The 23,491-nt window shown below is 36.3% G+C and overlaps 1 long non-coding RNA gene across 1 annotated transcript; it reads left to right on the top strand.

Moving 5' to 3' along the window:
- Positions 1-612: 612 nt before the first annotated feature.
- Positions 613-22,287, top strand: LOC118766940. Its single transcript, XR_005002845.1, has 3 exons — positions 613-653; positions 3,071-3,076; positions 22,150-22,287. It is a non-coding gene; the product is annotated as an uncharacterized LOC118766940 (long non-coding RNA).
- Positions 22,288-23,491: the final 1,204 nt, after the last annotated feature.

Genomic DNA, 23,491 nt, shown 5'->3' with positions numbered 1-23,491 from the left:
ATATATATTCCCCTCCCATTACCGAAAGCTGAACAGTTATCTCCCTTACTTACAACAATAACAATAATAATGATAACCAATTACCTCCCCTTATTTATCTACTTGTGAAATCATTCACTCGTGAATATCATCACACACAACATGGACAAAATTTCTTCTTAAGAAAAAATACATATTCAAATAAGTAAAACATAATATCCTGAATAGCGAAAGCGAAACCAGTCGATATATTAAAAATTGTATTAAAACTATGTAAGTGTGTGTATTTTCCTTTTTTAATTTCTTATATATATATATGGAGAAGTTTCAGGTGTGGAAGCAAGGATTAGAATCGAGGAGCCTAAGAGTCAACCTAGCTAAAACCAAAGTCCTAATAAGTGGGAAAGCAGAAAAACCCCCAAATCCCTTCAGGTAGATAGTTCTGCTCGATCTGTAGAAAAGGCGTAGGTAGAAACTCTATAAGATGTACCCAGTGTAAGCTATGGACACATAAGAGGTGCAGTAATATCAAAGGAAGGCTAACAGGGAAGATAGTTTTTGTATGTGGCAGATGCTCGGGAGCAATAAGCACTGAAAATGTGCAGAGAACAACTGCCACATTCCAGGGAGAAAAACTAGAAGTAGTTGATAGCTTCCATTACCTAGGTGACCAAGTCAGTAGCGGGGGAGGATGCACTGAAAGTGTAGCTGTTAGAATAAGAATAGCCTGGGCAAAGTTCAGAGAGCTCTTACCTCTGCTGGCGACAAAGGGACTCTCGCTCAGAGTAAAAGGCAGACTGTATGACACATGTGTACGAACAGCCATGTTACATGGCAGTGAAACATGGGCTGTGACTGATGAGGGTATGTGTAAGCTTGCAAGGAATGAAGCCAGTATGCTCCGATGGATGTGTAATGTCAGTTTGCCTACTCGATAGCGTGTAAGTGAGAAAAGTTCGACCTAAGAAGCATCAGATGTGGTGTGCAAGAGGGACGACTGCGCTGGTATGGTCATGTGATGTGAATGGATGAGGACAGCTGTGTGAAAAAATTTAACACGTTAGCAGTTGAGAGAACCTGTCGAAGAGGTAGACCAAGAAAGACCTGGGAAGAGGTGGTGAAGCACGGCCTTTGGACATTAGGCCTCATCGAGGCAATGACTAGTGACCGAGACCTTTAGAAATATGCTGTGCTTGAGAAGACCCGGCAATCCAAATGAGACCATAACCCACGGCCTATGGTAGTGGTGTAACCAGCCCACTTAAGCGTACCTTTCTTTCATTGGATACTAAACTCTGCTTGCGAAGACCTGTTGAGGCAAGTGAAATCGAAATCAAATTCGATGACAGTACTGCATGACTGGCATCCGTGCAATTGGAGTTCTGAGAGCACCACCCGAGTGTGATCGCTGCCTGGGCCACTGGCTGGCACCTGTGCCGGTAGCACATAAAAAGCAGCATTCGAGTGTGATCGTTACCAGCGTTGCCTTACTGGCCTCCGTGCTAGTGGTACATGAAATACAACATTCAAGCAAGGGCATTGCCAGTGCCACTGGACTGGCTCCTGTGCAGGTGACATGTAAAAACATCATTTGAGCATGGCCATTGCCAGTACCATCTGACTAGCATGTAAAAGCACCCACTACACTCTTGAAGTGGTTGGTGTTAGGAAGGGCATCCAGCTGTAGAAACTTTACCAGATCAGATTGGAGCCTGGTGCAGCCATCTGGCTCACCAGTGCCCAGTCAAACCAGCCAACCGATGCCAGCATGGAAAGTGGAGGTTAAACGATGATGATGATTGCGATGATGATATGACGTCTGGCCTAGTGATTAGCATAGTGAGCTCATGATCAGTTATGATATGGGTTCAATACCTGGATCAGGAAGAAAATTATATCTATGGTTAAGGCACATCATATCATATTGCTCCAGTCTACTGAGTAAAAAATGAGTCCCAACTCAGAGTTGCCACACACCTTTCTCTCTCTGAATGTCTCGTGCTGAATGTTCTACTTGTTGAAGGGTTTTTTATATATAAATGTGTGTGTTGTTTACATATATATATATATATATATATATATATATATATGTGTGTGTGTGTGTATAAATTATTAAGGTGGTTATTTGCAATTTACAACAGAAAGGCAACAAGTACAGTTGTCACTAAAGTAATATAGGGTGCTAATCAGCACCAGCTTTGCTTGAACTAAGAGTCAAAACAACTCTTAGCCACAGGAGAGCACTTTTCTAATGACTGACATATATATATATGTGTGTGTATGTGTATTGTTTATATATATATAGATATAGATATTGACATATATAGTTCAAATTTACAGAAAACAAAAGATGAAGACAGGTGAAAGAGCAACAAGCAGGTGTATTAGTTTAATGCTCAGGAAGAATTGAAAAGTCTTTGATCTTTCGAGCCTATGCTCTTCAACAGAAAGGATTAAGAGGAAAAAGAAATGGAGAGTAAAAATGTGTAGGAATTAATGGTTTGACATATATACATATATATATATGTACATGTGTAGTTTATATTTATATATATATCATGAGAGAGAGACAGTGAGAAGAGAAGAGAGTGGTACATTCTAAATATGGAGATCAAATTGCATTTCAATCTAAATTATCAATTTACATAATGGTGGAGGGCACAACTGTACTATTACCAATGTATAAAGTTCCATGAATATATAAAAGACACAAACGTTAGGAAAATAGTTTGAGAAATGAATATTGAAGCTGATTATAAATATATTAAACTTTGGATCCAATGTATTAAATTTCAGGTAGATAGTCAAAGAAAAGAAAGATGAAGATATGAAAGAAAAATTTGTGTGAACTTTAAAATAATATATATGGACCTATTGTTTGAGGTGATAATTGTACTACTAATATATCTGATACACCAAGTATCTGTGAACCTAGTGTTACTCCTAAATGTTGAGTCTACTCTTTCTGGGTCATTGGTCTGTTCAAGTAGAGCTGATTGGTGCTATTCAATAAAAACAACAACTATAGAACAAGCAATACCAATAGTAAGCATTTTACTAAGTTTAAAGCCCCATAAATAAAAGCTGGAAGCTTAGCGTTAAATTTTAGCGCCACTTGGGATGACTTTTAACCAGCTGTGGCTCAAAGTAATGGAAACAACTACCTTTTCTAAAATCTTGAGTCTTTTCTTCTTCTCATTGATTATTAGTAGGGTTTCCATAGAGCAAGATATATCAGGGACCTGTTAGCAATAGTCCCTCACTTTTGAGAAATTTAGCAAAATCAATATTGTTGCAGATGATATCAGCAAAATATTTGACCATGTCTAGTCAGAAAGTCCTCAGGTTAAACTGACCATATACTGGTCTTCATCTAACTCTAGTCTCTGAAGCTGGAAGCTGCCTGTTAGATTGTCTCATTATAATGTGCTAAAAAATGGATTCTTTCTGACCCATATTCTATCAACGCTGATGACTCCCAACCCCAAAGTTTGGTTATGTTGCCAACACTTTTCCTCCTATATATATATATATATATATATATATATATATCATCATCATCATCATCATCGTTTAGCATCCGTTTTCCATGCTAGCATGGGTTGGACCGTTCTACTGGGGTCTGTGAAGCCAGAAGGCTTCATCAGGCCCAGTCAAATCTGGCAGTGTTTCTACGGCAGGATGCCCTTCCTAACGCCAACCACTCCAAGAGTGTAGTGGGTGCTTTTTACGTGCCACCCGCACAGGTGCCAGACAGAGCTGGCAAACGGCCACAAACGGATGGTGCTTTTTATGTGCCACCGGCACGAGGGCCAGGCGAGGCTGGCAATGGACACGAAACGGGGCGGTGCTGGCAACGGTCGCGAAATGGAAGGTTCTCTTACATGCCACCGGCACTGGTAACACATCTGCAATTTCCATTGATCGATTTCGATTCTGATCCTCACTTGCCTCAACAGGTCTTCACAAGTAGAGTTTTGTGTCCCAAGAAGGGAAGGTATGCATACGTAGGCTGGCTCCATCCCATGTAGAAGGCCACGGGTTATGGACTCACTTGTCCTGCCGGGTCTTCTCGTGCACAGCACACTTCCAGAGGACTCGGTCTCTAGTCATTTCCTCAGTGATACCTAAAGTTCGAAGGTCGTGCTTCACCACCTCGTCCCAGGTTTTCCTGGGTCTGCCTCTTCCACAGGTTCCCTCAACCACTAGGGTGTGGCACTTTTTCACACAACTATCTTCATCCATTCTCGCCACATGACCAAACCAGCGCAAACGTCTCTCTTGCACACCACAACTGATGCTTCTTAGGTCCAGCTTTTCTCTCAAGGTCATAACTGAAAATGTCATAAAACACTTCCATTGGAATTTCCTTCCTTTCTTCTGTATGTCTGGTTTTTAATTGATTTAGGTATCGTTTATTAAATACATCATGTTTCCAATTCTTTTAGTGGCCACACTATCCTGCCAACTCTCTTTACCATTCTTGTATACTTTGAAATGGATTTTGTCTCCAACATCAAAATGTTTTATTGAATTTTTTGTATTTTCTCTATACGTTTTTCCTTTGGCAACAATTTGCTGAAGGTAGATTTAATCCTTTGAGCAAACATTAGCTCTGCAGGCGACTTGCCTGAACTGGTATTCAGATTGGGTGTTATTCTGGACACACAAATTTAGTTAGAGCTTCATCATTTCCTAACTCGTTCCTTGTTTTTTTTTTAGTGCTCACTTGAAAGTATCTATGAATCATTCTGCTTACCCATTTGATCTCAGATGGTAGGGTGGGGTAAACATGCACTTGATTGCATGCATTTTGCAGATTTTCTTGAACTCATATCCTGTAAATTGTGCTCCATTGTCTGATACTGGAACACTGTATCAAGCAAAATGTTTGTGCAGGAACTTTATTGTTGCCTTCGAAGCAGGTTGACTGCACCTACATACTTCTGGCTACTTGGTAAAGCTATCAACAATGATCAAGTAGTACACGCCTTTCACTGGTCTGGTTTAGTCTATGTGTACCCTGGGCTATGGACTATCTGTCTCAGGTCATGATTGGTATTTCACAACTTCTACATACTTTTACCAACATTTTCAATGTCCCTTTGTCAACCAATACACATAACTCCTCATCAAAGCTTTCATTCTTGATATCCCTGGGTATCCACTATAAAATTCATGTAATATCCGTTTCTGTAGTGCAGTTGGTACTACCACCCTTTGTGTGTACAGTAATACATTGTTGCAGAGTGAAAAATGGTTCGCATTCATGTTTCTCTTTTTCAAGATTTCCTTCATTCTTATGATGTATTTGTCCTCTGCTGATTTACTTTTTATATCTTGTACAGTCACTGGCAACTCCTGAATGACATTACACATAACATTTTTTATTTCCTTTTCTGATTGTAATGTGGCTATCACTGTATCTTCCAGTGGTTCCACATTCTTCAGAATTAGCCTAGATAAACAATCCGCATGACCATAGAAGGAATGTACTCCATCTTAAAGTTGTAATTTAACAATAGTGTACTCCATTTTTGGAATCTGTTTGCTGAATGGGTAGGAATTCCGTTCTTTGAAACAAAAATTGATGGTAATGGTCAGTGGTCCATCTGAAGCCATAACCTTCTACTGTGGAGAAATCTGTGAAATTTTTTCAAGGCAAAAATAATTGCTAGAGCTTCTTTCTCTATCTGACTGTAGTTTTTTCTGCTGCAATCAGAGCACATAAGGCATGAACCACTGCCTTCGTATTACTGTCTTTACATTTGTGTAGCAAAACTACTCCTACGCCGTATTCAGAGGTGTCAGAAGTTACACCAATCTCCGTTGCAGGATCAAAATGAGCCAGTGACAAGTCCAAAACACCTTTTGACAGTTATTTGACCAATTCCATTTAGCGTCTTTCTTTAGCATGTTTGGTCTGTAATTTTGATAATAGTTTGCTAGGCCAAGTAAAACTTGTAATGTTGTTAAGTTAGTTGGGGGAGGCATATTTTAATTGCATCTGCCCTGGATGGGTCAGGTCATCTTCAATTTTTATTTATAATTTATCCTGAACATTTAACTTTAGGCAAAAAGAATTCACATTTCTCCTCACTGAGTGTGAAACCGTAATCTCTTATTTTTTGAAAAACACACTTGTTGATCACAAGATTCACTTATAATTAATGACAGTCAGCAAACGTCGCATCCATAACTTGTTGAAATATTGCAGGTGTGACCTTCAGATAAAATGGCAATCTATTATATGCAGACACACATCAGACAGATCCAGTTCCGAAGATATTTTGCTACCATTTAATTTTACAAAAATAGCCTCTGGAGTAGGCAGTGGATAGTGGCACATTTTTAGACAGTTATCAAACCAGTAGAAAGATTGGCACACACCCTGATTTTGTTGTTTTTTTAATGCACACAGTTGGTGCTGCCCACTTAGAATAATCTACTTTTTGAATAATTCCCATCTCCTCTAGTCTGTCTAATTCTTCCTCTAACTGATTTAGCATAGCAAATGGTACCTTTCTATTAGTTTTGAATATAGGTACGACATTTTCCTTTATTTGAAAACAGGCTTCAGTCTTAGAACAGAGACCTAATTTATTCAACAGCACTTCAGGAGACAAGTTTTTAAATTTTTACTTCAATTCAGCTGCTGAATTATTTTCACTGGTGGGGCAGCCATTTATATTTTTATGGAACAGACTTATGGGGTGGGGGAGTCTCATAAGTCAAACAACTCCAAACAGTCTGTACTGAACAGATTTTTTACCATGGAAACTTTTGCTCTACAGGTTTTTCCCCAAAATGTGATATCACTCCATATTTCACCTATGAAGCGTAGATTTTCACCTGTCATGCCTCGTGTAATTTTCAATGTTTTTCCCCGTGTTGGTATTAATAATTGAGATGTTGCTACTAGTATCTAGTTGTAATTTAATATTCACTTCATTTATTTTTACATGTACAAATTTCCTCTTTTTGGTGTCGCTTCCACTTTCCGTTGAGAAAACTTTACAATTTTTTATATTTGATTTTCCTAACTTTGCTCTGCAATGTGAACTCTTGTGTCCTACTTTTTGGCAACTGTAACATTTTTGCATTTTGAAAGGACAATCCTTCCAGAAATGTAGTGTTCCACATCAGTAGCATGGGTTTCGTCTTAACTTTTTTTTGTTTATACCTTCCCAGTTGACATGCTTGTACATGTGAGAACACCTTCTCTTCAATTTTCTTTACATTTTGACATGTTTACCATTCTTTGACACTCCTCTGCAACTGTCTGCAGGGTTATACTTTGGTCCACTCGTTCAAGTTTTGTGAGAATTCTCGCATGTATCTCCACATCTTTGTCTGCAGTAAGCCCTTGTACAAAAACGAGGCACTTAAACATATCAGGAGTTAATTTCTTCAGTTTAAACCTTTTGCACGTTCGGTTTACAGTCCCGGCATATGTGACAAAGTCTTCACCCCCTCTTTTAACTAGATTCCAACACTCCCACCGAATGTTAAATAGGGAACTCTTATCACTGAATATTTCTGATAGTAGTTTGACTGCTCCCTGGAAACAAATTTCTCTAGTTTTTGTGGGTAGTGTGAAATTATAATATTTTTCATGTTCAGCTGGCACTAATTTACGTAATAATAGTCTTACTTTTCCGTCGTCCATCCACGACTTGCATTCTTCCCTGAAGAGATTTATTTGTACCTTCTAAAGTACACTGCAAATGTTGTACCCTCCTCTGGGTCATAACTGAATTCTGTTATTGAATTCGATACGCCGTCTGGTGAAAATGAACTTATAGTGTTTCTGGACTTCTTAAGGCATAGCTCCATTAACTGTCATTGTTTTTCTTGTTGCTGGAGTAGTTGTTTCTGCAACTCCTGTTGCTGTTCTTGCTGCTGTTTTTGCAACTGTATTATAGAAGCTAATAGGTCTTCCATAATTAACAACTTTGTCTCACAAAAATTTGTTAACTGACCTGTGTGAGCTTCGAATCCTCATCACCAATATTGTATCGTCAATTGTTATGGCAATACTTTTTTACACTATAACCATGTACTATTATATATATAACGAAACTAGGTAACAACAACATAACAATCCAACAAACTCTCCATGGACTATACACAAACCAACAAACAATATTCCAACAAACTACCAAAATGACACCTTATGACTTCCTGTGATTAATGCTTACTCTCTTTGTCTCTCACTCAGACTGCCACTATTTATAGTCATTTGGTCAAGTCTATTCTCATAGGGGGTGTCATGACTCTCACCACAACAAACCTCTAACCTTCAAACACACTGCCCCCCCCTTTCGTCTGTACTAAACCTACTACAACTGCCTCTGCTCCTCAGAACTATCTAGTCGCATACTATCTACTCCCAAATCCACTCAACATTCTCATTGCTACACTCATTGTACATTCTTTACTTTCCTCTACTCAGACTCTGATCCCCTTGTTCAGCTGTTCCTCCCCAAGATGTCAACCAACTGAAAATGCTTTCCTAAAAATGTTACTCACCCTATCAGCTCCAATTAAATAGATCTGTGATCAAAGATATTCCAGATGTGACCATCTTGTGTCTTTACAGCTATCTAGGACCACATTATCTTTATTCTATTCTTATATTTAAAACAGTAGGGTATGATTTGAGGGAAATTTGACTGCTATATCTAGCAGATATTCAACCAACTAGCATACCTAAAAGGGGATAGGAGATGGTCTTCCCCAAGTGGAATTTTTGCAGGAAAGCATTTTATATATGCATTGTTTATTATTTTTGCAGAGTATGTAGATCACCCCAGACAGCACATGCTCTAGCTAGACCACTGCACCAAGCAGAGTAATTTCCCCCATCTCAGTGACACATAAAAAACACCCAGTACACTCTGTGGAGTTGTTGGCATTAGGAAGAGCATACAGCTATAGAAACCAAACCAAAACAGACTGGAGCCTAGTGTAGCTCTCTGACTTGCCAGCTACTGTCAAACTGTCTAACCCATACAAGTCTGGAAAACGGACATTAAATGATGATGATGAAGATGATAAAAAAGAAAAGAAAATTGAATTAAAAGACCATATCTAACTTAACTGTTTTAAGGAATGACATGAAATTTCACATGTTGAGGATCTGGCTTGGGTCCATTGATGTAAGTCCACTTTGGTGACATCACTTAACTAGCTCTGTTAGCATGGCACCAGTTTTATGGAACCATTGCTTACACAGCTTCTTCACATGGTTACAGAGCTAAATCCAGTCAGATTTAACAAACTGAATATGAGGCAGCATCAAGCCTTATGGGTCACTTCAATTAGATTTCAGATGAAAGAGACAAATAAATAAATAAAAAGACACATTACCAATAATAACAATAACGAAAATATTAACAGACGTCGGTATTTTATGAAAGAAAAATCTGTTACAATCCTGAAATAAGTTTCTCCTTGCTCCTACCTATCCTATCCTGCCTTATGAACAAATATCTAAATATCCATGACATTATATGTGTGTGAGTGTGAGTATATATGTGTACCTGTCTAAATTTGCAACTATACACACACATACTTTAGAGTCAGTCACATACATATTTCTTCTAAGAAATATGCCAATGCTTTCCTCAAACTGAACAAAAGAGACACTTCAGACCTTTTCAGTGTTTGCCAGCCTGTATAATGTACAATACAGAGTATCTATAGCATTACACTTTACAGTCATACTTGTAAATTATGGAAACAAACTAAGGAAATAAACAAACAAAATCTAATAAACATGCCTGTCAGAAAACAATTTGCTAACACTGTGTAGTGTCTAATATGATTTCTATTTGTAAAGGTCAACGACTGACCTTTTAACATTTATTACCTCAGTTTGCTGGTTCTCACCTATGGAGTGGATCATCCAGTAAAACTGACTCTCTCTCTCTCTCTCTCTCTCTCTCTCTCTCTTTTTCTCTCTCTCTCACTCTTTCCTCTCTCTCTTTCTTTCTTTCTCTCTCTCTTTCTCTTTCTTTCTATCTCTATTTTTATCTCACCTTGTGTTTGTTATATTAATAGTCCTGAAAGGAAAGAAAGAAGGGAAAATAAAATAAGAAAGAAACAAAATGACAAGGCTCCTCCTCTTTCTACTCCTCCTCAGTCCCCATTCTTAGGTGATTTCTTAAGTCTCATAGATCAAGTCAAAGTAGAGTATTTTGTATGTTTGAAATAAAGAAAGCTGTTGTAATTTATTCTGTCATTTTTTCTGTGTTCTATCGTATTTACATGCTCTAGAAGATCCACTACAAGCAAGTGTGGATGAGTGCAAGTAGGGCATTTGGGATCTTGGAACCTTTCTAAATTGATAACAAATTAATTGGGTGTGAAATGTTATAAACCATTTATGCACCACATAGGACTTCACCATTTACCTTTTAATTTCATCTATTGTATGAACTAATAGAGGATCTGGTCACTCCATCTGCTAGAAATAGCAGCCAAATTTCCTTCAAAACACACTCTGGACAATGTAGTCCTCATTTTATGTCTGAACGAAAGATAAGATGGTGATTATTGAATGCCTTTGATCATAAGTCCACTCAGTCAAGGATAAGTTGTGCTAAACAACAATATCTATTACATCCACTACATCACCTCACTGTCATCTTGTACAAGTAGGGTACCCTAAAAGACAATTACAGCTGCCATTAACATTGTATGAGATATGAAGTAAATATCGCCTGTTTATTGAAACAATTGTAATGTTAATCTGGTTTCTCCTTTCTTCAGTTAAATCATTATTTTTATTATTCACTATATATGGCTTATATTAATCCTACCAGAGCTGTGAAGTATTCCTTGTAGCCTTACAGATCTCCTTTTGAGTTTGGAATACAGGGATACCTTGGCTTAAGTCATTACAATTTAAGTTGTTCTCAAAGGTATGTTAGTTTTCAAAAATAGTATATGGAAAAATAAAAATCAAGTTAAGTCATTTTACTCAACTTTACGTTGGCCCATCAATAATATTGGAATTGTAAAAACACTAAAAAACATTAAAAGCACATAAAATCATGTTAAAATAAATAAGAATAAAAGCATAAAAAACCATATTAAAATACAGTAAATGCTAAAATGTACACCATAAAGGGATCTTTACCTTTTGACTGGCAGATTTAGAAAATAATTTTTTCTAACTAAACACTTTCATATACTGGTAGAATGTGTCATATAAAACATCTTTTACTCTTAGTGTTTTTGAGAAAACTTTATATTTACGAAGTTATTTCATGTTGAAGTTGTCATATTTCAGTAATTTCAACCAATCAATGACGTGTATTCTGCTGAATTAAATTACTGCTGTTGTTTGTCAACAACAACTTCTGGCGGGGTATATTTCGTTTGTCACTGTTATTTATGACATATTTCATCTCAGTTATGTTTGTATAAATAAACGAGTGTATCTGAAGCATGTTTACTTCATGGCACCATCATAATCGTTCGTGCATTTCTACTGCTTTTAGTTTTTTTCTGTTTTTCAGCTACTATTTTCGGAAAGACTTTTTTGCCCCCCTACCCCTACCCCTCCAATTTCTTCATTTTTCAATTTTTCTGTAACTCTAACTCTAAAACCCCAACCCCAACCCCAACCCCAACCCCAACCCTAACCTAAAACACTAACCCTAACCCTAAAATCCTAACCATAACCCTAAAACCATAACCCTAACCCTAAAACCCTAACCTAACCCTAAAACCCTAACCCTAAAATCCTAACCCTAACCCTAAAACCTTAACACTAACCCTAAAACCTTAAAGCTGAATCCAGTACAAACACACGAACGATGTCATAAATAACAGTGACAAACGAAAAATACACCCTCAATAGTTGTTGACGAACAACAGCAGTAATTTTATTCAACTGAATACACGTCATTGATTGGTTGAAATTACTGAAATACGACAACTTTAACATGAAATAATTTCATAAATATAAAGTTTTCTCAAAAACGCTAAGAGTAAAAGTTGTTTTATATGACACATTCTACCAGTATACGAAGTTTGGAAGTGTTTAGTTAGAAAAAATTATTTTCTAAATCTGCCAGTCAAAAGGTAAAGATCCTTTATCTGTCTTCGGAGCTCATGTTGCACTACTAGTTCCAAAATCTACCGTTAGACATCATCGTGATTCCCGCGATTATCTTGAATTCAGATTTGTTTACATCTGTTTATCGTTTAGATTCTCTCGTTTACATTCATTTGTCACTTTAATTTTTGCCCCCCATGCCTCCTAAGAAAAATCCTGGTGAAGGAGCTAAGCGTCATGCTATAACGTTGGAGGATAAATTGTGCATAATAAGGACAAGGTTTTAACACACATCACATATGAAACCTCAGTAATGAAGAACACTGACATCAACACAAGTCAAAATCTTTGAAGGAATGGAAAGTCTTCTATCTATTTGGAATGATGGGCAGAATTGTCAGAATGTTACTCTTAGTCAAGAAATCATTCAGATGAAAATGTTGTCTTTGTTTGAGGACCCAAAGAAAAAAATGTCCAGATGAGATAGATGTGGAGTTCAAGGCAAGTCAAGGATGGTATATGAGATTTAAAAACCTGAGAAGTTATCACTTCCTGAAGAAACAAGGTGAAATCGCATCAGCTGACAAACATGCAGCAGCGGAATTTCCTGCGACATTGAAGATCATCGAAGAAAACGGGTTTCTTCCCAAGCAAATATTCAATGTAGATGAGCCTGGATTATGTTGGAAGAAATTGCCAGATCATTCATTCATTTCAAGGAGGAAAAAAAAAATTACAGGCTACAAGAATGTGTGACTATAATATTGGGAGGTAATTGTGCAGAAGATTTTAAGTTAAAGCCACTGCTTGTGTATCATGTACACAACGTCCATGCCCTGAAGAACATACCCAAGATATCCCTGTTATATGGAGGGCTAATTCAAAAGTATGGGTTACAGTTGTTACTTTTGAAGATTGGTTCTTAAATCATTTTATCCCAGCAGCAGAGAAGTATTATAGGAAGGGTATTCCATTTAAAGTTTTACAAAATAATAACTATTTGTTTGTAAGCTTAAAATAGTTTTTTATTAACCGTGTCTTGTTGAAAATGCATTCATAAATAAAGTACAACACGAGGGAATGGCTATTAGTGATGTAAACACCACCAAATTGTACATATTGGTAAATTTAAAATACTTTAGTGTAGGCGCAGTTATCTCTCCTGCTGGTGGCTGCCTAAATAGTCGGCCACAAGAGGGTATTTAAAGTTGCAGCTTTGTTCTATGAATACATTGTACAGTGTTCCTTTATCGTATGACATATTACAGCCTTCTGAACAGAGTTATCATTAGATAGTTTCACTGCATGAGACCATGACCATCTAAATTAGTTTTTGTTTTTCTTTTTACTATATTACAAAATAATTAATACATTTGTCTGTAGACTTAAAAGCTGTTAGCAGTTTAGGCTAGGCCAGGCCTAGCCTATCCTGTAGACGGACAATTTGACTTAAGTCGTGTTCTAAGAGGGATGTTGCTAATGAAAACGTCAACACTTTAATAATTGGACTAAGTCATTAATCCAATGGCGGTGAAATGCCTCTGGTGCAATAAGTGATAACAACACTCGTGTCCATGCTTGAACAACTTCGTGTCCAAGGTTATATTCACATACGTAACAAACAAGCTCATACAGTGAGTACACAATGTTCAATAAAGTTATCTAGTATGAAGAAAAAGGTTCTGAACATCTTGCTATGTTCCACGATTATAGTGAGAGAATAGGAATTCAAACTACAAAATTTACTTTCAGACCAGAACTAGGCGTAGAATATCATAGCGAGTTGCTGGTAAGAAATGAATATCAAATCCATGTGCCTGGCTCTCTCTCTGATGTTTACCTTATCATGTCTTAGAGAAGAAAAAGGAAGTTCAATTGGAATACGCTCTTAAGTAGGCTTTTAATGCCCTCCAGTGTGTCGTTTTGCAGTTATGTCTTGTATGCTAGCAAAGAGGGAGCTAACCAATATTTCCTTGGAATGTTCTAGAACATAGGTTCTCAAAGTGGGCATTGAGAGAGTTCATGTGGGTGCTGGTGTCTAAGGGGACGGTGGGAGGGGGTGGCGGTAGATAAAAAAGAGGCATTGGGAGGAAGGCAGTGTATTGGGAGATGCTATGAATTTATAATATTATATTAAATATGAAATGATTCATAGTATATATAAATTAGTAAAATATAAAATATTTATTTATACATAAAAATAGGGTTGGGGGCATTGAGGGTAATATGTGGCCATGAGGGGGGGGGTCAAAAACTTTTAGAACCTCTGTTCTAGAACATACAACAGGGGAGCTAACTATCCTTGACTCCCAACAAATATTTTGCGAGCTACGAACCTGCTTCAAATAGTGTTACCTACAGTGTATCCTGGAACCAATTAAAGACTTAGGGTGGCATATACCAGTACTTTGCTGGTGTGAATCCTGCACGATGTGCTAATGAAGTAATAACCAAAATAAAAAGTATTCCCTCACTCTCTCTATATATTTTGTTTGTTTTACATATGTCTTCCCATGCTTGCATGGATTGGACAAATAAAGTATCTGAGGCATTTGCTTACAGCTGGATGTTCTTCCTGGTACTAACACTTAACTGTTTTTCAAGTAAAGGCTCTCTTACTTCGCATGGCTTTGAAGGCACAAAGTAACCGGATAACTTGTTGATAAAATTGACAGCAACAACAACACCTGCTGTAGCACTATTACTATTAAGATTTTTGTAGTACTTATAGTTTGTTGTGAGTGTTTTTTATTAGGAGTAAGAACAGTCAAACAATGTTTGGACTGACATTTAAGTTAAATAAACTATATGATCTTTTTATTATTTTCATTTTCAGTTGCATTATTGTGTCTTATGTAACAAATATTTCATTAAATTCATTTCTATGAAATGAGACATTGTAATATTCCATGGTGAAGTTAAAATATTCTTCATCATGGGATGCTCTTGTTAATAGGTAATAGCAAAGCATTAGCTTTTGGTAGTAAATGCTCCAGTATGATTAAACATGGACATTGACATCATCACTTTCTTTGATGACATTTCTGGGCCAAACATAATGGCACAGAATTCTTTGACATCTTTATGGGGTTTTTTGACAAAATTGAAATGCATAATTTAATCCTACATTAATTCCAGACAAATTGTAATGGTCTACATCTAGGATTTTATAGGTCTAACAGCAAAAAACAAGACTTATTTATTTCAGAAGAAATATTACTACATTCTCAAACTATATTTGAGATCTGAAGTATATAGACATCCACAATTTCAATAGCTACTGCTCAATTATCAAAGTGACATTTGCATCTGAATTAATTCAAAAACCTCTGTTTATCTGAAATGTACAATATATTGATGCAACCACTTAATTTGTTAAACACATCAGAAGAGCTACACCTTATGAAGTTCTTAATAAACGGCTAATGTCACTGACAGTGATACATGTAGCAACCTATATATAGCTTTTTCCATCTGCCCTCTAAAGTCAGTCACATTTATTATCATTTATAATCTTTCTCAAAGATTGTCCTTATTTGAAATAGAATTTTGAAACTTTGGACATGTTTGGGCAAATTCCATTGTCAGGTTGCTTAAACTTTTAGACTGTTATTTTTTTTTCTGTTGGTGTTGAATATGATTTAGCATCTGTTAATATTCTCTTTAATGACAGTGATTATCTTTTACTTTTTATAATTGCATGTGTTTGTAGAATCCTATTCAGTTTGGTGTACTTTATCAGTATCAGTAGATTCACATATGCACACACAACACATATATAGATATACATACACATGGGCACATGCACACACACACACATGCACACGTGCACACATACAGGGAGATATATGCACTTATATATCTATACATGTATGCAAGCGTGTTCACATGAACATGAATATGTTGAGATTTGCATGAGCAGTTCTGCATATATACAAATATGTGTGTGTATACCTATATATATATATATATAGAGAGAGAGAGAGAGAGAGAGAGATAGACAGACAGATATATATATATATATATAATATATATATATATATATATATATATATATATATAATATATATATATATGGTAGTTTCTTTGTGTCTGAAGACCATGACGAAGAGTGACATGCCCTCAAGTGGTTACGTAAATTGATCCTTGACACTGCAGGGTTTTTCTTCCTGCCTGTGCTTAATAGTTTTAAAGTGAAAGTCAGCTCATAAAATCTGATCTCTCTCTTTAGACTTGAAGGTCTAACTACAGAAGCTTAGCAGGCTAAGATGGCTACAATGAGCAGCAAACTGTAGGTTTTACACAAAGGTGGCCTTATGTTAGGTGAAATATCTTACTGGGCTAGAGAGATTCACCTGTCTACTTTGAAGTTGCTGGAAAGGTGTCAAAGAGGAAACTAAACCATCTGAGGGACTACACTCTTGGATTTGTTGTTGATGTTGACTCCCCTAGTCTTTCCCTTTCCCAAGTTTCCCCAGGAATTCACAAGGCAGTAAAGGTTTATGCTTTGAGTAATTTTTTCCCCATAACATTGCTAATAAACCTATAGTTGAGATCCTGAGAGACACTATCACTCTGGGTCAGAATAGACCTGGGGACAATAGTGGTTAAGACCTGGGAACAATAGTAGTTAAACCCTGGAACTCCCAAACCAGGACCCAACTAATAGCTGCAGTTTAAAGTCATATCTTGGGTAAATATATGTGATTGTGTGGTAAGCAGCTTGTTTCCCAACTACATTGTTTTGTGTTCAGCCCCACTGTGTGACAGCTTGGGCAAGTATCTTCCATTATTGCCTGGGGCTGACTGAAACCTTGTGAGGGGATTTAGTTGACAGAAACTAAAACAAGCCCATTGTGTGTGTGCATGGGTGCATGCATGTGTGTGCGTGGGTGCATGCATGTATGTGAGTGCACGTGCGCACGCGTGTGTGTGTGTGTGTTTGTGACTGTGTTGGTGTGTTTACGCCTCCATAAATTAGTGGTTCAGCAAAACAGACCAACAGAATAAGTATTAGGTTTAAGAAAAAAAAAATGTCCTGGAGTCGATTTGTTCAACTAAAAGCCTTCAAGGTGGTGCCCCAGCATGGGTACAGTCAAATGACTGAAAGAAATAAAAGATGATAAAGATAAAGATATGGCAAGTGTGCTAATGTTTGTCTTCTCATATACTACTGTACCATTGCACAGATGTGTTTCTGTTCATATGTATATCAAGGCATATATATATAAGCAAAATTTCAACTTGCATACACCTATATCCAGGCCACATCTTTTACACAAGAAAATTTTCAAATATATGTACTGCAATCACATGCCATTAATGTTTAATATATGGACAGTTACAGTTCTATATTTAAGAGATGAGGAATTATGTACATTATTTACATTTGATAGATATTTGTCCTCATCTTGTTTGTTGTTAACACACTATTTTGGTTGATATACGCTCCAGCCTTCGTCAGGTGTCTTGAGGAAATTTCGAACCTGGGTTCTCATTCCTAAGGTATTTTTCGATGTTATTGTTGTTATTATTAAGTGCTTTAGCATGAAATGCTAAGTGTTCAGTAACTTCTGAAGCATTCTCTGCTAATAAAAATGAAAAAAAGGATCACTGCCATTGATTCCTGCTGATTATATATATAATCAAGCCAAGGATCTATAATCCTTTAAGGGATGTTTGCATCCTAGTTCTTTGGTTTATACCAGTGTTCAGTGAAAAACTAAATATGTTAGTTTTGCATTGATGGATATGGGTATTTAAAATATTTATGAATGAGAAAAAGAAGAAAACAGAGAAATTGACATATAGATATCAGTTTATTCAAAGATATTCAAATCAATATAACATGAAATTCTTATCCCTACAGCTGTTTCTATATCCAACTAATTCAATTAGATAAATTAAATTCAATTAAATTAATTTAAAATTTTCATTTTGAAACTGGTTAATTGGTTATTTCATCATTGGGTATTTCCTTGATAAAATATCCAATCAACCAGTTTCAATATGAAAATTTTAAATTAATTTAATTCAACTTCTCTAATTGAATTAACTGGATATAGAAACAGCTGTAGGGATATGAATTTCATATATTATATTGATTTGAATATCTTTAAATAAACTATCTATATTTTTTCATACATACATATATATATATATATATGTGTGTGTGTGTGTGTGTGTGTGTATATATATATGTATATATATATATATACACACACACACACACATTTACATATATATAATATATATATATATATATATATAATATATATATATATACATATATATACATACACACTCATATATACATATATATACACATATATACATACACGCATACATATATACATACATACATACATATACATGCATGTATATATACATTATAAATATATATACATCCTTATACATATGTACTTTATACACACACACACACACACACACACACACACACATATATATTTTATGTGCACACACACACATATATATTTTATGTGCACACACACACATACACATTAAATAAATGAACTTGTTTCAGGTTATATCAGAGTTTGACATCAATTGAGGGTCCAAACATTTTCCTTCTTTTTCTTCTTCTTTACTGAACAGCTGGAAATAATATTCATTTATGGGTGTAGTTTAACTAGTATTCTGGCACCGGAATTGGATGCCTCTGCTCTGCTAACCATGCCGAAAACAGTTTTCCCTCCATTCTTTTCCCCCTATCTTCCTCTACTTCATCTTCTTTTCATCTTCAAATGTATAGAATGAAGCACTAGGAGAAAAGGTCAGTGAGAAAGTAAGAATAACTTTGTTCTTTCACTCCTCCCATAACTACCAACTCCCATCTCTCAGTTCCTTTCAATAAGGGTAGTATGCCACATAATGTTAGTTGGTGCTAAACTTTGGTGCAATGTTGTTTGTTTCTCTTCTCAGAAACCACACACACATACATGTACATACCCATACACAGGATCATACACACACACACAAACACACACACACACACACACACACACACCACCTCCTTTCTACCTTTTCTCTTATCTTTCCACTTTTTTGTATTCAGCAGTTCCCTTAAAATCTTAGTATCTAAACAAAACATTTCTTAATTCCAATAATAAGAGAAAAAACATGGAACACCTGTGTCTATCCTGAATTTTTTTATTTAATTATTTTTCCTCTTAAAATATTTCTAAAAATGACTGCAGGTTTCTTGTTATAATTTAATTATTATGGTCATGTAATTTTTCTTTTTAAATTTGGTAAATTTTATTTCAATTTTTGATTCCTTTATTTTTGGGTTTCCTTTTCAACTTACTTAAAATTCATGTGAAAACTTCTTTAAGGTTTCTTACTACTTTTTCTTCTAATCCCTTTTTAAAATGTAATTAGATTAGTTAATTAATTTACTTAAATCTCATTAATTTACTAAATCCTCCAAATTTCTTCTTGATTATTTTCAAAATGAATTGAAACCTACTACAGAATGTTTTATTAAGAAAATGGTTTTGGAAAGGATTAAACTAAGAATTGTAAAATTTTCACTGATGATAAAAGTTCTGGCTTCATGTCAATGAAAAAAGACAATGAAGCAAAGAAACCTTGACATTGAGGTTTTAATCTTCAACACACATGAAAATCAATAACGGGATTCAGTAAGCAGGAAAACAGCCAAGTGCAAGATAATGAGGAGAGCACCTACATGGTTGCTCAACTTCCAAGAAATAACAACCAAATTTCATCATACCTTACTGTCTTAAAAATAGAAATGATGTAGACAGACACACAGACAGACTGACAGGCAGACGAACAGACAGACAGACAGACAGATAAATAGATAGATAGATAGATAGATAGATAGATAGATAGATAGATAGATAGATAGATAAATAGATAGATAGATAGATAGATAAATAGATAGATAGATAGATAGATAGATAGATAGATAGATAGATAGATAGATAGATAGAAATGTTTCTTTATTAGCCACATAGGGCTGAACACAGAGGGGACAAATTACAAAGTAGAGCTTTTCTTTTTGGGGAGAAAAAAAAAGAAAAAAGAAGTGGGGTAGGTTTTTGATCAAAAGGGATCATAAAAAAAAAACGATCAATAGGGATCGTGTATCACAGAAATGTCATGATGTACAGTGTAAAGGGGGAAACAGACAAGGTTTATCTGTGGAAAGAAAAGCCTATGGAAAAGACCACGGTAACCTCGGTCAATAATGTCACATGTTTTAACACATTTATTTGCAAGTAAGTAACTCTCTGTTTTAAATTTCATAGAATTATGCTCAAGGTGGCTTCATCATTCATACGTACCATCCTTGCTACATTCACCCATCTTTTTTTGAAACATTCACAAGACAAAACTTGCCTCTCTACTCTCACTTTCTTTTTCAAGTGATACTTGAAGAAGTTGATGAGAGATTGACCAGAGAGGAAAGTGTTTGTCTCTAATCCTTTCAGACGCATCCACCAGATACATTCTTTTGCCATAGCCACAAGTATGATGAAAATAGCTCTTCCTTCCCATTTGAAGGAAGGAGGTGCGACAATATTGATGATAGACTCGGCTGATAAACCGACATGTCCCACATGTGACAGCAGTCATTCAACATAAGCCCACAGGTTGGAAAGGGTTGGACACTGGACGAGTGCATGCAGAACGGTTTCGTCGCTCTGACCACATCTCGGGCAGGTCGGCCCCGTGTTTCTCGAGCCATGTCTGTAGAGTTTATCCCGAACGGGTAGCGCTTCTCGATAGCACTGCCAGGCCTGTCCATCCTGCCAGTGACATGTAAAAAACATCCAGCACACTCTGTTAAGTCGTTGGTGTTAGGTAGAGAATCCAGCTGTAGAAACCATGTATCCTACACTGCCAGATTTGGTCTTCAATAGTCGGCTGCAGCTGGCATTGTCCTTGGATGTGGGCAGCACACATTGGTTGCATTCATTGACTTCAAGTCTGCCTTTGACTGCATTTAATGAACTGCCCATTGGAGATCATTGGACACTGAGCAAGTTGTTGGTTAGTGAAGGTTTGCTAGTCAATCAGATTGTCTTTTTTGGAAGTGACATTAATGTTTGTATATGGGTGTTCCAACTGTGGCCATCTCCTATCTTAGTAAATCAAAAGCAACATTGTCTGATGTATCCTTTTTTATTTAAAATAGTTGGGTATGATTTAAAGGAGATTTCACTGCTATTTTTAATAGGTCAAACCATTGTATAAATATCAGAGGTGACAAAACCCTTTTCCCATGGGTGTAATTTCATCCATATCCAAATTTAAAACCACCTGCTGCTGCAGTTTCTAAAACCCCATATGTAAAATCTATTTAAATCATAACACCAAAATATTAATTTAATATAAATAACATACCTATGAATTTGTAAAATTAAAAATACATTATTTTTCTCATTGCAGATGTACCCTATGGTTTCTTACACACTCACAGTTTACTCCTGGTAATAAAAGTGGTTCCCAATCATGGTATGATATCCCCCTTAGGAGTATGGACTAGTTTTACATTTATTTGTAAATGTTCCAATTATTGTGAAAAACAACATTGCTGTATACAAAGAAATTAACTTTGATTTCTTACAAAATGTCATTTTTTCAAATGAATTAAGAATGTTTTCTTCTCACAGATGATCATCATAAATTACAGAGAAGATCAAATAAATAAATTTCAGAAGGTTGTGTGGAACCCAAAATAAGAGCTGGAAGTAAAAGAATGGTAGAAGGATGTTGTTTATAGCTGAATCACTACCTAACTTAAAGAAGAAATTTCGGATGTGGAAGCAATACCTGGAATCTCAGGGTATTAGAATTAATGTAGCAAAAACTGAAGTCCTAGTAAGAAGGAAAACAGACAAATCACAAGTCCCTTCTGGGAGATGGCCCAACTCGATATGTAAGATGGGTGTTGGTAGAAGCTTCATACATTGTATTACATTGTATGCAGTGCAGGTTTTGGACACATAAGAGGTGTAGTGGTATCACAGTAAGGTTAACAGAGAATATAGTCTTTGTATGTGCCAAGTGTGCAGGTACAGTAAGCACTAAGAATGCGCAGGGAATAGAGTGGAGGAGGAAGTTCTGAAATTGTAGTTGCTAGAACAAGAATGGGCTGGGCAAAGTTCAGAGAGCTTCTACCTTTGTTGGTAACTAATGGCTTCTCCCTCAGAGTGAAAGGCAGACTGTATGATGCCTGTGTATGTACAGCTGTTACGTGGCTGTGAAACATGGACTTTGACTACAGAGGACTTGCAAAGGCTTGAAAGAACTGAAGTGAGCATGCTTTGCTGGATGGGTAATGTCAGTGTTCCTGCATGACATAGTGTAAATGATTTAAGAGGAAAACTGTGTGTAAGAGTCATCAGATGTTGTGTACAAGAGAGAAGACTGCACTGGTTTGGTCATGTGATGCATGTGGAAGAGGAAAGTTGCATAAAAAAATGCCGAGCTCTAACTGTGGAGGATACCTGTGGAAGGGGTAAACCCAAAAAGACATGGGATGAAGTGGTGAGAAAGGATCTACAGATGCTGGGCTTCACTAAAGAAATGACTGGGAAATGTGGAGATTTGCTGTACAAGATGCATCAAGCTAAGTAAAATTTCTGTCTTCCACACATATAGGCATGTCCTTTCAGGTGCTGCTGCCACATAAAAAGCACCTGTACTAGTGCTGTGTAAACACACTTGTGTCAGTGTTGCATGCTGGTGCTTCATAAATGCACCCATGCCAGTGACATGTAAAAAGCATCTAGCACACTCTGTTAAGTGGCAGGGAATCCAGCTGTAGAAACCATGTCATAAGAGACAACTGGAGTCTGGACAACTCTCAGCTGGTCAGATCCATATCAAACCATCCAACCCATGCCAGCATGGAAAGCGGACGTTAAACAATGATGAGGACTCAAGATACTGGATCACTCATTTAATACTTTAAAATTATCAATATACAAATTTATAAGAAAGGAATTTTACAAAAACTTCTGCTATTTATACAACAGTTTACTCAACTTAGACTGCATATATACTAATATGATATGCTCAAGCATAGCCATATGTGGTGAAAAAGTTCACTCGTGTTGCATGGCACTTTGAGCCATGGCAGCGGAATCTAGCAGGCACAAACTGTATAGATACACATTCTGTGTGTGAGGGTGGTATATCTCTGTGTGAATGTATGTGAGTGTATGTATGTGTATGTCTATGCATGTGTAAATCTGTGTAAACCTGTTTGTTGAGATGTAATTTAATAATTTGATAATTATGGACAGAATAAGTTCTGGGTCAATATGATTAACTATAACTCTTGTAGGTGTTACCCCAGCATGGCCATATTCCATATTCCAATGAAAGAAGCCAATTAAAAAATTAAAGTAAAATAACATACCAACTTATTCTAGTCACTGTTAA

This window comes from Octopus sinensis, linkage group LG18 (assembly GCF_006345805.1).
Source record: "Octopus sinensis linkage group LG18, ASM634580v1, whole genome shotgun sequence".
NCBI lineage: Eukaryota > Metazoa > Mollusca > Cephalopoda > Octopoda > Octopodidae > Octopus > Octopus sinensis.
This window is presented reverse-complemented; position numbering and strand designations above follow the sequence as displayed.